This window comes from Lithobates pipiens, unplaced genomic scaffold, assembly GCF_037356315.1.
Source record: "Lithobates pipiens isolate NorthernLeopardFrog02 unplaced genomic scaffold, aLitPip1_a1.2 Scaffold_19, whole genome shotgun sequence".
Lineage (NCBI taxonomy): Eukaryota > Metazoa > Chordata > Amphibia > Anura > Ranidae > Lithobates > Lithobates pipiens.
In genome coordinates, this window is record NW_027507764.1 from 245,505,459 (window position 1) to 245,518,022 (window position 12,564).

At 43.1% G+C, this 12,564-nt stretch overlaps 1 protein-coding gene across 8 annotated transcripts in view; it reads right to left on the minus strand.

Annotated features, from left to right (window-relative positions):
- PIGM (phosphatidylinositol glycan anchor biosynthesis class M) overlaps positions 1-12,564 on the minus strand; it is a 313,826-nt gene that overhangs the window by 276,455 nt on the left and 24,807 nt on the right. For 2 of the 8 annotated variants that reach the window (XM_077491879.1, XM_077491878.1), the window contains exon 2: positions 3,695-3,827. The exons of the other annotated variants lie outside the window; for them this stretch is intronic. The gene's annotated coding sequence lies outside the window, so the exon portion shown is untranslated. The remainder of the gene's footprint in view (positions 1-3,694; positions 3,828-12,564) is intronic. 8 annotated transcript variants of the gene reach the window in all.

The following is a 12,564-nucleotide window of genomic DNA, read 5'->3' on the forward strand; positions in this document are numbered from 1 at the left end:
TGATATATTGCTCACACATGCTATGGGCGTATGTGAAATGACACCCCAAAATAAATTCTGCTGCTTCTCCTGAGTACGGGGATACCACATATGTGGGACTTTTTGGGAGCCTAGCCGCGTACAGGGCCCCGAAAACCAAGCACCGCCTTCAGGCTTTCTAAGGGCGTAAATTTTTGATTTCACGCCTCACTACCTATTACAGTTTTGAAGGCCATAAAATGCCAAGATGGCACAAAACCCCCACAAATGACCCCATTTTAGAAAGTAGACACCCCAAGCTATTTGCTGAGAGGCATGTTGAGTCCATGGAATATTTTATATTTTGCCACAAGTTGCGGGAAAATTACAAACTTTTTTTTTTTTTTTTTTTTTTTCACAAAGTTGTCACTAAATGATATATTGCTCATGCATGCCATGGGCATATGTGAAATGACACCCCAAAATAAATTCTGCTGCTTCTCCTGAGTACGGGGATACCACATATGTGGGACTTTTTGGGAGCCTAGCCGCGTACGGGGCCCCGAAAACCAAGCACCGCCTTCAGGCTTTCTAAGGGCGTAATTTTTTGAGTTCACTTCTCACTACCTATTACAGTTTTGAAGGCCATAAAATGCCAAGATGGCACAAAACCCCCACAAATGACCCCATTTTAGAAAGTAGACACCCCAAGCTATTTGCTGAGAGGCATGTTGAGTCCATGGAATATTTTATATTTTGCCACAAGTTGCGGGAAAATTACAAACTTTTTTTTTTTTCACAAAGTTGTCACTAAATGATATATTGCTCACGCATGCCATGGGCATATGTGAAATGACACCCCAAAATAAATTCTGCTGCTTCTCCTGAGTACGGGGATACCACATATGTGGGACTTTTTGGGAGCCTAGCCGCGTACGGGGCCCCAAAAACCAAGCACCGCCTTCAGGCTTTCTAAGGGCGTTACAGTTTTGAAGGCCATAAAATGCCAAGATGGCACAAACCCCCCCCCCAAATGACCCCATTTTAGAAAGTAGACACCCCTAAATTTAGGGGTACACTAGTGAGACTAGGTAATAAATGGCGGGTGCCCTGAAACTATAAAAAAATAACTAACCAACCAGCGTCACCTGTAACAGTTATATGGTGATCACTGGTGAAAGGGTTAACTAGGGGGCAATCAGGGGGCTTTATGCGGTAGTATATGGGGGTCCCTGGCGCTATAAAAAGCTGCGGCGAACCTAAATACCTACCTGCCTAACTAGCGTCACCTGTGACACTAATACAGCGATCAGAAAAACGATCGCTTATTAGGCTGGGTTCACACTGGAGCGATGCGGGAACGCCACGAATGCGCGGCGGGTTCCCGCATCGCATGCCTCCCGGCGGCAGTTCACACTGCCCTATGCGAACTGCTGGGAGTGTCAGTGAAATGTTAATGACACCCCCAGATCAGTTCGCATATCGCAGTGCGATCTGCAAACTTGGATCGCATGGTGTGAACACCCATGCGATCCGATTCTGCTGCGGACCAAAAAAAGGGTCCCGTGCGAGTTTGCGGCGGGTGCGGCGGGTGCGACACGAATTCAGCCATACTATCTGTATAGCTGAACTCGAATCGCACAGAGATCGGATGTGATTTGCACTGCAGTGCGGTGCGAATCACATCCGTTCTCATAAACCGCTGCAATGTGAACCCAGCCTTAGTGACACTGGCGACGGGGGGTGATCACGGGGTTAAACCTTTATTGGGGGGGTTAGGGGGGTACCTTAGAACTAAAGGGGGCTAACCCTAACTGCCCTAACAGTTATTAGTCACAAATGACACCTGCCGGGTGATCAGGGGGTTAAACCTTTATTAGGTAATAAATGGCGGGTGCCCTGAAACTATAAAAAAATAACTAACCAACCAGCGTCACCTGTAACAGTTATATGGTGATCACTGGTGAAAGGGTTAACTAGGGGGCAATCAGGGGGCTTTATGCGGTAGTATATGGGGGTCCCTAGCGCTATAAAAAGCTGCGGCGAACCTAAATACCTACCTGCCTAACTAGCGTCACCTGTGACACTAATACGGCGATCAGAAAAATGATCGCTTATTAGGCTGGGTTCACACTGGAGCGATGCGGAAACGCCGCGAATCCGCGGCGGGTTCCCGCATCGCATGCCTCCCGGCGGCAGTTCACACTGCCCTATGCGAACTGCTGGGAGTGTCAGTGAAATGTTACTGACACCCCCAGATCAGTTCGCATATCGCAGTGCGATCTGCAAACTCGGATCGCATGGTGTGAACACCCATGCGATCCGATTCTGCTGCGGGCCAAAAAAAGGGTCCCGTGCGAATTTGCGGCGGGTGCGGCGGGTGTGGCGGGTGCGGCGGGTGCGGCGAATGGCTTAACTCGAATCGCACAGAGATCGGATGTGATTTGCACTGCAGTGCGGTGCGAATCACATTCGTTCTCATAAACCGCTGCAATGTGAACCCAGCCTTAGTGACACTGGCGACGGGGGGTGATCACGGGGTTAAACCTTTATTGGGGGGGTTAGGGGGGTACATTAGAACTAAAGGGGGCTAACCCTAACTGCCCTAACAGTTATTACAGTCACAAATGACACCAATGCAAAAAAAAAAAAAAAAAAAAAAAAAAATGACATTGGTGTCACTGTGACTGGGGGGCAGGGGTAATTGGGGGGGTGATCGGGGGGTAAAGGGGGGGTGTGAGTGTGCCTGGCATGTTCTACTGTGTGTGGGATGTGTTGGTGCAACTCACTGATCCGCTCTCCTCCGTGTCGGAACGAAAAATACCGACACGGAGGAGAGAATACATCACTTCCTCTCCTGTGTTTACATTACAGGAGAGGAAGTGATGTCACCGGGGATTTCCATTCGTCGGGAGCGATCGCGAGGGGGTGGCCATGAATGAATGGCCGTCCCCTCGTCCGGGATCGCTCCCGAACGAAAACCGACCGCCGCAGGCACCGGGCGGGGGCCCGATCGGGCCCCCGACCCGCGGGAGGCAAATCACGTACATGTACGTGCTTATGCCTGCCCGTGCCATTCTGCCGACGTACATCGGCGTGCGGCGGTCGGCAAGTGGTTAAACAAAAGAAAACCTGCAATCAGTTCACTTGTATGTATAATTTAGATTAAAAAAAAAAAAAAAACTATATATTAAATACACAAAAACAAGTACTCAAAACTTTTGGACGAAAAAAAAATGGGCTAACTACTGTTTTATTTTTTATTTTAAATCATTAGTGTATTTTTTCCAGTGTGTGACATAAAATATTGCAACAACCGCTATTTTATTCCCTAGGGTCTCTGCTAAAAAAATATATAATTTTTGGGGGGTTCTAAGTGATTTTCTAGCAGAAAATACAGGATTTTTACTTGTAAGCATCAAGTGTCAGAAAAGATTTAGTCTTTAAATGGTTAAACTGAGAACTCCTACAGAGTTCAGTTCATTGAAGAAGAAGAAACATTGTATCTCTTTGATCTTTTCTTGGCAGACTGCCCAGAGAGGAGAAGTCCCTCCACAGACTTCAGGCAACTTGCATTGACTTCTATTACAGAAGTCTTTTGCAAGTCACACTGAAGTGATAATCGGCCTATGCCGATTAATTAAAAAAAGCCAAATATCGGCCGACCTCTAAAATATATTATAATATAAAATATCTATATCTGTGTGTGTAACTGTGTAGTTAATGTAATTGTAACCTGCTGTTGGTGTATTTTTCACTGCAGATAAAGCTTTTTACTTTCACTTTTGGCCACACAGGCAGATGGATGAAGGAAGAAGCTATTCAATGGCAGAGATCTCCTCTTTCTTCCTGCTAACTCCACCTGTGGGCTGGAAAAGCAAGAAAGGAGAAATTGAAAGAGAAGCACTAAAGTGGCATCACTGTTTATTAAAGAGGAAGTAAACCCTGATGGATTTACTTCCCCTTTGATTCCCTGCAAAGGTAAAGCATAATGGACTACTATGCATCTCATAGTAGTCCATTATGAGTCACTTACCTGACACAGGAGCCAGTGAAGTCACCGTTGTCCCCTTGTGTACAGAGCCTCCATCTTCTTGGTGGGTCTCGCTGCTCCGGCGCTGTCATTCGACGGAGCCGTGATGATGTCACTCCCACGCATGTGCGCGGGAGCTGCCACTCGCGGCATATCGCCGTTAACAGCGGCGCGCTAAGTGCACATGCGCCGTAGACAGCGGTGCGTGTCTTTTGGAAAATATCTCCTCAACCGTGTAGGTTTAGGAGATATTTCTTGAACCTACAGGTAAGGCTTACCTGTAGGTCAAAGTGGTTTATAAGGGTTTACAACCACTTCAAAACGGGCAGTTTCTGTTGTAGTGAATGCAGCCATTCTGTGTACTGAGATGAGGAGAGAATAGTTCTCCAGTACTCATCTCAGTATATTAAACCGGAAATGCTCGGAGATAAGCGGTGATCATGATCTCGGCTTATCACAGTTTATTAAACAGACACCTTAGACTGGTCGCATACTATCTCCTTATTGGGCTCTGGGGTTGCAAATAGGACTTGTTACTATACTTACCTCGGGTTTAGGTGCTTTAGACAACCTACAACTAATGCCCCCAATACTACGCTCTGGAATATGTTCCACGCTCTCTGTAAGAAAAAGGTTAAATGTTTATTGTGTGACTATTAAAAAAAAAAAACCCTGAGACTGATTTTTAAGATGGCTTCTAAGCACATGTTTGAATTAACTTCTTTTTGTCTTTCTCTAACAAGCTTTGCCATATATGGTAGAACAGGACACACTGATTAGCCAATAAAGTATGTACCATTTTCTACCAGGTACGCTATCAGTGTTTCCTCAGTCAATAGAAGCGTTATAGCTGTATTATTGTAAGTATTAGGAGGGGGGCTGTACAGCTGTGTGATTCTTACTGCATCTTTTGGTTTGTAAGCATCATCCTTTTGTGTGGCACATCTGAAATAAAATGTTCTGCTTTTCAATACATCTGAAGTTTGACTGATCACAGGAGAAGAATAATCCTAACGTTTTGGTCCTTCAAGCAGGAACCGAGTGCATTCTGGGTCGGACAGTCCTGACAAAGACTTTGGTGAGTATCAGACTTCAAAGCTCATTGAGAATTAAAAGTCCCCCCACTCAAAGTTAGTGGTGCAATAGGGACGGGGCCTGAGACCCGGATCCACCGTTTTGAACCTAAGTGATCTAGCCCTCCTGGTGTTTGAGAGGCAAGAGAATTTAAATTATTCTTAAAATTCTAAGAGTCTCTTCTTCTCTTTCTATTCGATTCTGGTTTTAATGTGTTGTAATTTCTGACATTGGGATTGATCGTATAATATCTCGATAATCTGGTGTTCGTAGACAAAGGCATTTGGGGACTTTGCCCAAGGTAAAGAAAATTCACTTCACCCACTGTCCCGGACAGACAAAAAAAAAAAAAAAAAAGGATTTGAGGTATACCAAACGTCAGAGGTTGATTGCCCGACGATTTAAGCGCCATTTAGCCAAGTGATGTAGAAAGATCGTGAAGCCAACTTTCTTCTGTGTGTTTAGTTTCTCCTTTCTCACGTTTAACCTTTCTGTTGACGCTGTAACCTTATTGAAAAATTACAGTACTGAACAGACATGTTTTAATATTTTTTTTTTATTCTCCCTATAGTGTGGGGAGATATTTTTACTATTCTTGGCCCACGGTAATGATAGGAATACAAGGGTCACTATCCCAGTGTATTATAGGTTAGTGAGAGACCCGACTGGTGCTGACAACGGGGAATAGTCTCTGTAAAAGAATGTTTTGTGCCTGCTTATGAGGCTGCTGTATTCCTAATGTGCCAAGCAGAAGGAAACGTTTGGATTCAATAGTAAACTAACTGTAAAAAAAGTGTCAGGATTTAGTAGATAAACCTAAATTGTTAGGACCCAAAGATCAAAAAAAAGGTATGGGTTGATAATAGGAGTTTAAATAACCAGCATCTCATGTTCTGTGTGTCTGTAAACTGGCAGGTAGACACTGAACTTGCTTCCCCCCTCCCCTCGTGTTGTAGCCTGCTTGCCTATCAGTGGGGAGCCGGCAGAGAAGCAGGAAACTTTGGAAAAGCTTAAAGAGATACTTGGTTGAATTGTCTTATGGTTTCACTCTGTAAGGCAGCCAACACCTTGCTAGCCAATGTATTAAGCAGATAATTATGTAAAATACCAGGTGGTATTGCACTATATGGCCCATGGGGATTGGACCAAAGCCGGCGTCTTGGATTAATGTACCGTCTCAGGTACCACTGCACAACATTGTCTGAGAGACTGTGCTACATCAGGGCCGTCTGCTCAGGGACAACCCTCGGCTGGACTCATAGGAACCAAACAGTTGGAGTTGCAACTTCAGGTAAAGGTGATCCAATAGTAAGATTAGCAGATTCATACAATGTCCATCACTGATGGGTCAAGCAAAAGAGAATTAGATCAGGCAATGCAAATGTTTAACAAATATTTGAGAAGCAGAAAGATAGGCACCCCTCCCTTACACTTGTGTCTCTCTGTAAGAAGAGTAAGGTACCCCTCACATTCCTGTGTAAAATTGCGTATTTGTAGAAAAGAGAAAAAGGCGGTTTGCAGATATATTCTGATAAGATTGTGCCGGTCTGAAGCCAGAGATTAAAAAAAAAAAAAATTCTAAGTATAGTAGAAAATTGAACAATACAGAAGAGAGAAATCAGAAGGTTGATGGTTTAAAGAAGTAAATAGGAAACATGAAAGTCAATTGCACTATAAAGAAAGTGAACAGAATGTTGTAGAATCATAAAGTGGCTTGATGAATGTGAGAAAAGAAAAGGCTGAGAATAGGGATGCACCGAAATTTCGGCCGCCAAAACATATCGGCTGAAAATGGCCTTTTCGGCATTTTGCCGAAAGAGAATTCTTGCCGATAATGGCTCCGAAAATCGCGCATGCGCAGTAGCGGTGAGTGAACTTCGGATGACATCACTCGTTCTGTGGGCGGCTTGCACGTTCCTCGCGGATAAGACGCCGCACTCGTAAGCACGTTTCCTGCTGAGACGCTGGCACCTTCCGTGTGGACGCTCCTCGTGCTTGTGAGACGCTGCTGGGACCTGAGAGACGGCTTCATAGAGGGCTGCACGTAGCATACTGAAGTACAAGAGTGGGCACTGTCCCTCCTGGATGGTTACCATTACTACTATTCGCCGGTGAGCAATGCATTGCCTTTTTGCCTTAAACTGACAAACAATCTAACTAATTTATTTTACAATACTACTGAAACTGTCATAGCAGTCAAACAACATGTATTACTTACGCCTTTTGTGCCATGCAGTATGGTATTAAATATGTATGTCTGTCTGTCTGCACTGCAGTACATCTGACTTTCAACCGATTTGAAATGGAACGGCATGCTATTTATTCTGTAGTACTAGTATACTGTAAAATAAAATGTATGCCCTTGTTGTCATTGAATTTGTCATTTTGGTATAGTATAGCACACTGACATGACAGCAAGCACATGATAGTACACAATATATTATATTTAATAACTATATATTATATATTTTATTGTGTACTGTCATGTTTCAACAAATCATGTATAACTTAGTTATAATACTACACTGACAAACGCAATGACAACAAGCGCATGAAGTTATTGTATATTATACTGTATATTATACTGCAGAATAGCTCAAAAAAATTTAATATAGCATGCAAGCAATCCATTTTGCTTTTTTTTTTTTTTTGTTTAAACAATGTTTATTGAAGAGAAGAAGCATGTACAGTAAAATAAAACATATGAACCAACTCATGGGACATCAATAATGCGCTATGAGCAACCATTGTTCTAGACAAGGTCCAACACATAAAGGACAAAGAAGCAGAGGTGGGTTAGGAACATGTACCACCTCCAAGTCCCCAAAATCACAAAGCCAAAGTTATTACTACAAACCGTCCCAGCTGGGACTCTCAGATCTACGTGTCAATAAAGAGTACATCCTTCCTTCTAAATTTTAAGAAAGAAAGTACAGTGGATAGAGATAGAAAAGAGACAGAAGATGAAGAACATAGAAGGGGACGAGGAATGGGGGGGGGGGGGGAGTTCAGGTCCGCCTCTGCAACTATCCCCAAAATCTTAGTGAGAACCTTTAGTATTAGGATTACAACGGTTGAAACATTATATCTGCATAATTAGTAGAGTATTTGAAGGCAACCCAACAGGCCCAAATTTTCTTTGCTAGATCTGATTTACCACGGAGGGAGAGGGTCAAGTCCCCCATGTAATAAGTGCTATCTACTTTAATTACCCAACGTCGGAGCGTTGGGATCTTCCTCATTTTCCAAAATTGCGGAATGAGGGTTTTTGCCGCATTAAGGAGGTGGGGCGTAATTGTCCTTTTATAAGGGCCTGTTGGTTTCCCCGTAGAGTGGAACAAGATATACCATGGATCATTAGAGATCTCCCATCCTTGGATCTCTTTGATCCAGTATAAAACCGCAAGCCAGAACGGATGAATCCTTGGACAGTGCCACCAAATGTGAGCATGGGTAGCTCTCTCACCGCATTCCCTCCAACATAGTGGTGACGTCTAGGGGAAAAAACCTATGTAGTACCACAGGCGTGTAGTGCCATCTAGTTAACAGTTTATACGCCATTTCCGACATCTTAGAAGATCCAGAGGAAGTGTGTGCCAATGTAAGAATATTGGTCGGTGAGAGTTCCATTTGGAGATCCAGTTCCCAGTTGCGTATGAATGTAGGGGTTCTGGTCGAGGTGAAGGACAGCAATGCGTGGTAAAAATATGAAATTGCTTTCTCTATTGGGTGAGTATCAGAGAATGCAGTTTCCAGAGGTGTCAGCTCAGCAAAGGAGCGCAAGGGTTGCAGGAGTGAATGAACAAAGGCCACTAATTGGCGGTATTTCCAGCGGTCCATATAAGATATGGGAGAGGTGCCCGCGATGTTAGAGATTGGTAAAACGCCGAAGGGGCCGGCGACCTGATGTAGGTAAGTTTTATTTCCCAGATGCCAGGAGTGAATTTGGGGATCCATATTGCCAGGCGGGAAATAATTGTGTCCTGTCAAGGGCATCAAAGGGGAATTATACGCCCATCCCTGGGTCTTGCACAGGGAGTCCCATACCATCAGGGTTGAACACGTTAATGGTGATGTATTGGCTGACAAGGTTCGGTATTTCCTCGGTATCCACATCAGTGTGGAAAGTTTGGTGCCACAAAGATCTGCCTCCAGAGCCACCCACAGTTTGGTCTCCTTGCAGTATTTCCAATCTGAAAGCCTGGTTAATACAACGGAGCGGTAGTAAAGCTTAAAATACGGTACCGCTAGCCCTCTGGGGTTTAGCTTTTAAATTGATTTCGTCCTTTTTTTTTCCCCCCTCAGATTTCAATCCCACTAGGTGGACCATGTCTGCAGTGTGGAAATATTTTAAAGTTTCTGATAAAGACCCCAAATTTGCAATCTGTAGTCTTTGCTCAGCAGAAATTTCAAGAGGTGGTACAGTGCCAAGGCATTTTTCAACAACAGGTTTGATAAACCACCTGAAAACACGACATCCAGTTCAGCATTCAGATTACAAGAGAAAACAGTGCCAATTCCAAAAAGTGACTCAGGCTCAACACCGTCTGTGGCCACAGTCTTTGAAAAGGTTAAAAAATTTGCAGGTGACAGTCCCAAAGCTCGTGCCATAACAGATAAAATTATGGAATTCATTGCATTAGACGACCAGCCATTCTCTGTTGTGGAGGAAATTGGATTCCGTAGGCTCATGCAACATATTGAGCCGCGTTACTCACTACCAAGCAGATGCTACTTTGAAGATACCGGTCTACCTGAATTGTTTTGCAGTGTTAGAAAACACGTTCAAGAGCTCATGACTACCGACATCATAGCAATCAGTTTTACTACCGACATTTGGAGTTCAGACGTCAGTCCAACGAGCATGCTTAGCCTGACAGCGCAGTGGATAGATGACAAATTTCAATTGCAAAACATCCTACTTAACGCACGTGAGTTTGTTGGATCACATACTGCAGCAGCAATAGCTGACACTTTAGACTTCTCAATGTGCCAAGTGTCAAGTATGGATTTTAAAGTGCATTTGATTGTCCGAGATAATGCGCGGAACATGGCAAAGGCAATGGAGGACAGTGAACTTAAAAGCATACCGTGTATGGCACACACGCTGCAATTGGCTGTGAATGAAGGATTGCTGAGTCAGTGCACAATATCTGATATTGTATCAAAAGGAAGAAAAATTGTGGGTCACTTTAAGCATTCTCCGCTTGCTTATTCCAGATTACAAGCTTTGCAGATACAGTTTGGAATGCCACCGAAACGACTGCAGCAAGATGTAGCCACTCGTTGGAACAGCACCTACTATATGCTGCAAAGTCTTTTTGAACAAAAGCGTGTTTTAGCTGCATACATTGCAGATTACGAGCTGCCGGCAACACTGAGTGCACATCAGTGGGTGTTAGTTGAAAATAGTTTGTCTCTTCTATCTCCATTTGAACAGTTAAAAGAAATAAGCTCAACTAATGCTTCCATTTCTGAAGTTATTTCCCTTGATTGCCGCACTGAAGCGTCTGCTAGGAAAAGAGATAGAAACAGACCATGGCGTAAAAATGGCTAAAACCACTCTACTGGAGGCCGTTACCAACCGGTTTCAAGACACCGAGTCCAACCCTCTGTACTGCATTGCAACAGTTCTAGATCCTCGATTTAAAGAGCATTATTTTGAAGTGGAGAAAAAGCAGCGTGCACGGGACATGATACAGGCACAAATGGAGGTGGTGGAAGCATCCGGTGAAGGAGTTTTGAGGTGTAGCACAGAGGAAAGTGAGAAGAAACGGTTGCATACAAGTGAAGAGGAACACGCTCTCTCCATATCCGATATGTTTGAAGAAATTTTACATGAATGCACCCTGGTCCATAGCAGTGCCACAAAAAGTGCAGCTACCCAACAGCTGGATATTTATTTAGCTGAACAGCCTATCGCCAGAAGTGACAATGCCCTTGCGTACTGGCGCATCAACAAACAACATTTTCCTTTGCTTGCACAGATTGCACACAGATATTTATCTGCCCCAAGCACCAGTACAGAGAGTGAGAGACTATTCAGTCTAGCATCTCATATTATTGACGAGAAGAGAAACAGTCTCTCCTGCGAGAAAGCGGAGCAACTTTTGTTCTTAAAGCGAAATCTGCCACTTTTACTGAAATAGATTTATAAATCCGTAGCATAGACCAATTCCTTTACCATGTTGTTGAACATAGTAAATGAATTGGCATTGGACTGTGCTATTGGACAATTGGAACATACAACATAGTATGACTGACTACCAGTATGTTCCAGTTGTCTAGTTGTGCCATACTGCCATTAGTTGCTTGTTCATTTTAGTAGTTCTACAGTTTTTTGCACTTCTTCAATTTAAGAGATCTCCAGTTTTAGTACTGTACACACACATCATACATAGTTTGTTGCTGTTGGGCCAAACTATGTCTCTCCCTAAGCTTTCAGCCCGCTGCATGTGCAAAACTGTATGTCCTGTATCTGTGGCTGTCTACATATTCCAGTACTATACACTATACCACACTGTGTTCCAGATATGGGCAAAGACTTCCAGAAACAGACTAGTCTACATTGCTTGCTGCGATTGCCTGAGCACCGCTGCTGTAGACCAGACTGTAGACTGTGTTCCAGGATGTCTCCGCTCATACCCGGGGTCCTGAACACAGTGCGGCCTACTGTATGACTATATATGTAACCCGCAGCTACATACATACACTTTTATTGCACATGCAGCCGCTGAAACCTTAGGGAGAGAGAACTGAATTACTACTAGTTCTTCTGATTTAAGTTGAAAATTAATAAGTCTTCTTAGACTTAGTCTTAGTCATATTTTTTTTTTTTGTTATGGTTCAATGTGCACTGACTGCAGTCTACACTGCAGGATATGCTGTAGTAACTTATAATTTCGTATTTTATTTTATTTTATTTTATTTTATGATTTTATCTTGTGTCCACTGTCCAATTTATTTGGGTTGCTTTATTAAAGTACTGTTATTTTACATTACTGGACTATTCTTTTATTCATACAATTAATGATTCAGTTGAATATGAATAATACTAGAAGACAATTTTATATAATTTTTTTTTTAATATATAAAAAAAGCCATTTTCGGTTTCGGTATCGGTTTTCAGCCTAGTGTATTTTTCATTTTCGGTATCTGTTTTGGCACCAAAAAAAAACATTTGGTGCATCCCTAGCTGAGAATGGTTTGATCACTTTAAATGTGTCCAGTCCATGGCAGAGACAGAAAGTGCCAACTTTACTGCCATAAGAAAACAAGAATTTGAATGGGCTTTTCTAAGAGAAGTGTGCAGTAGCATCTAAGCCCAGAGAGAGGAGAGAAAAGAGAATACAACAGACTTGATGCCATTTATAATGGTCAAGGAGCCGTTTCTCAGAAACAAGAAAATGCAGATTGCCTGACAGACATAGCAAAAAAAAAAAAAAAAAAAAAAAAAAAAAAAAGGAGGGAGATGGTGATACATTTTTTAGTAAAGCAGC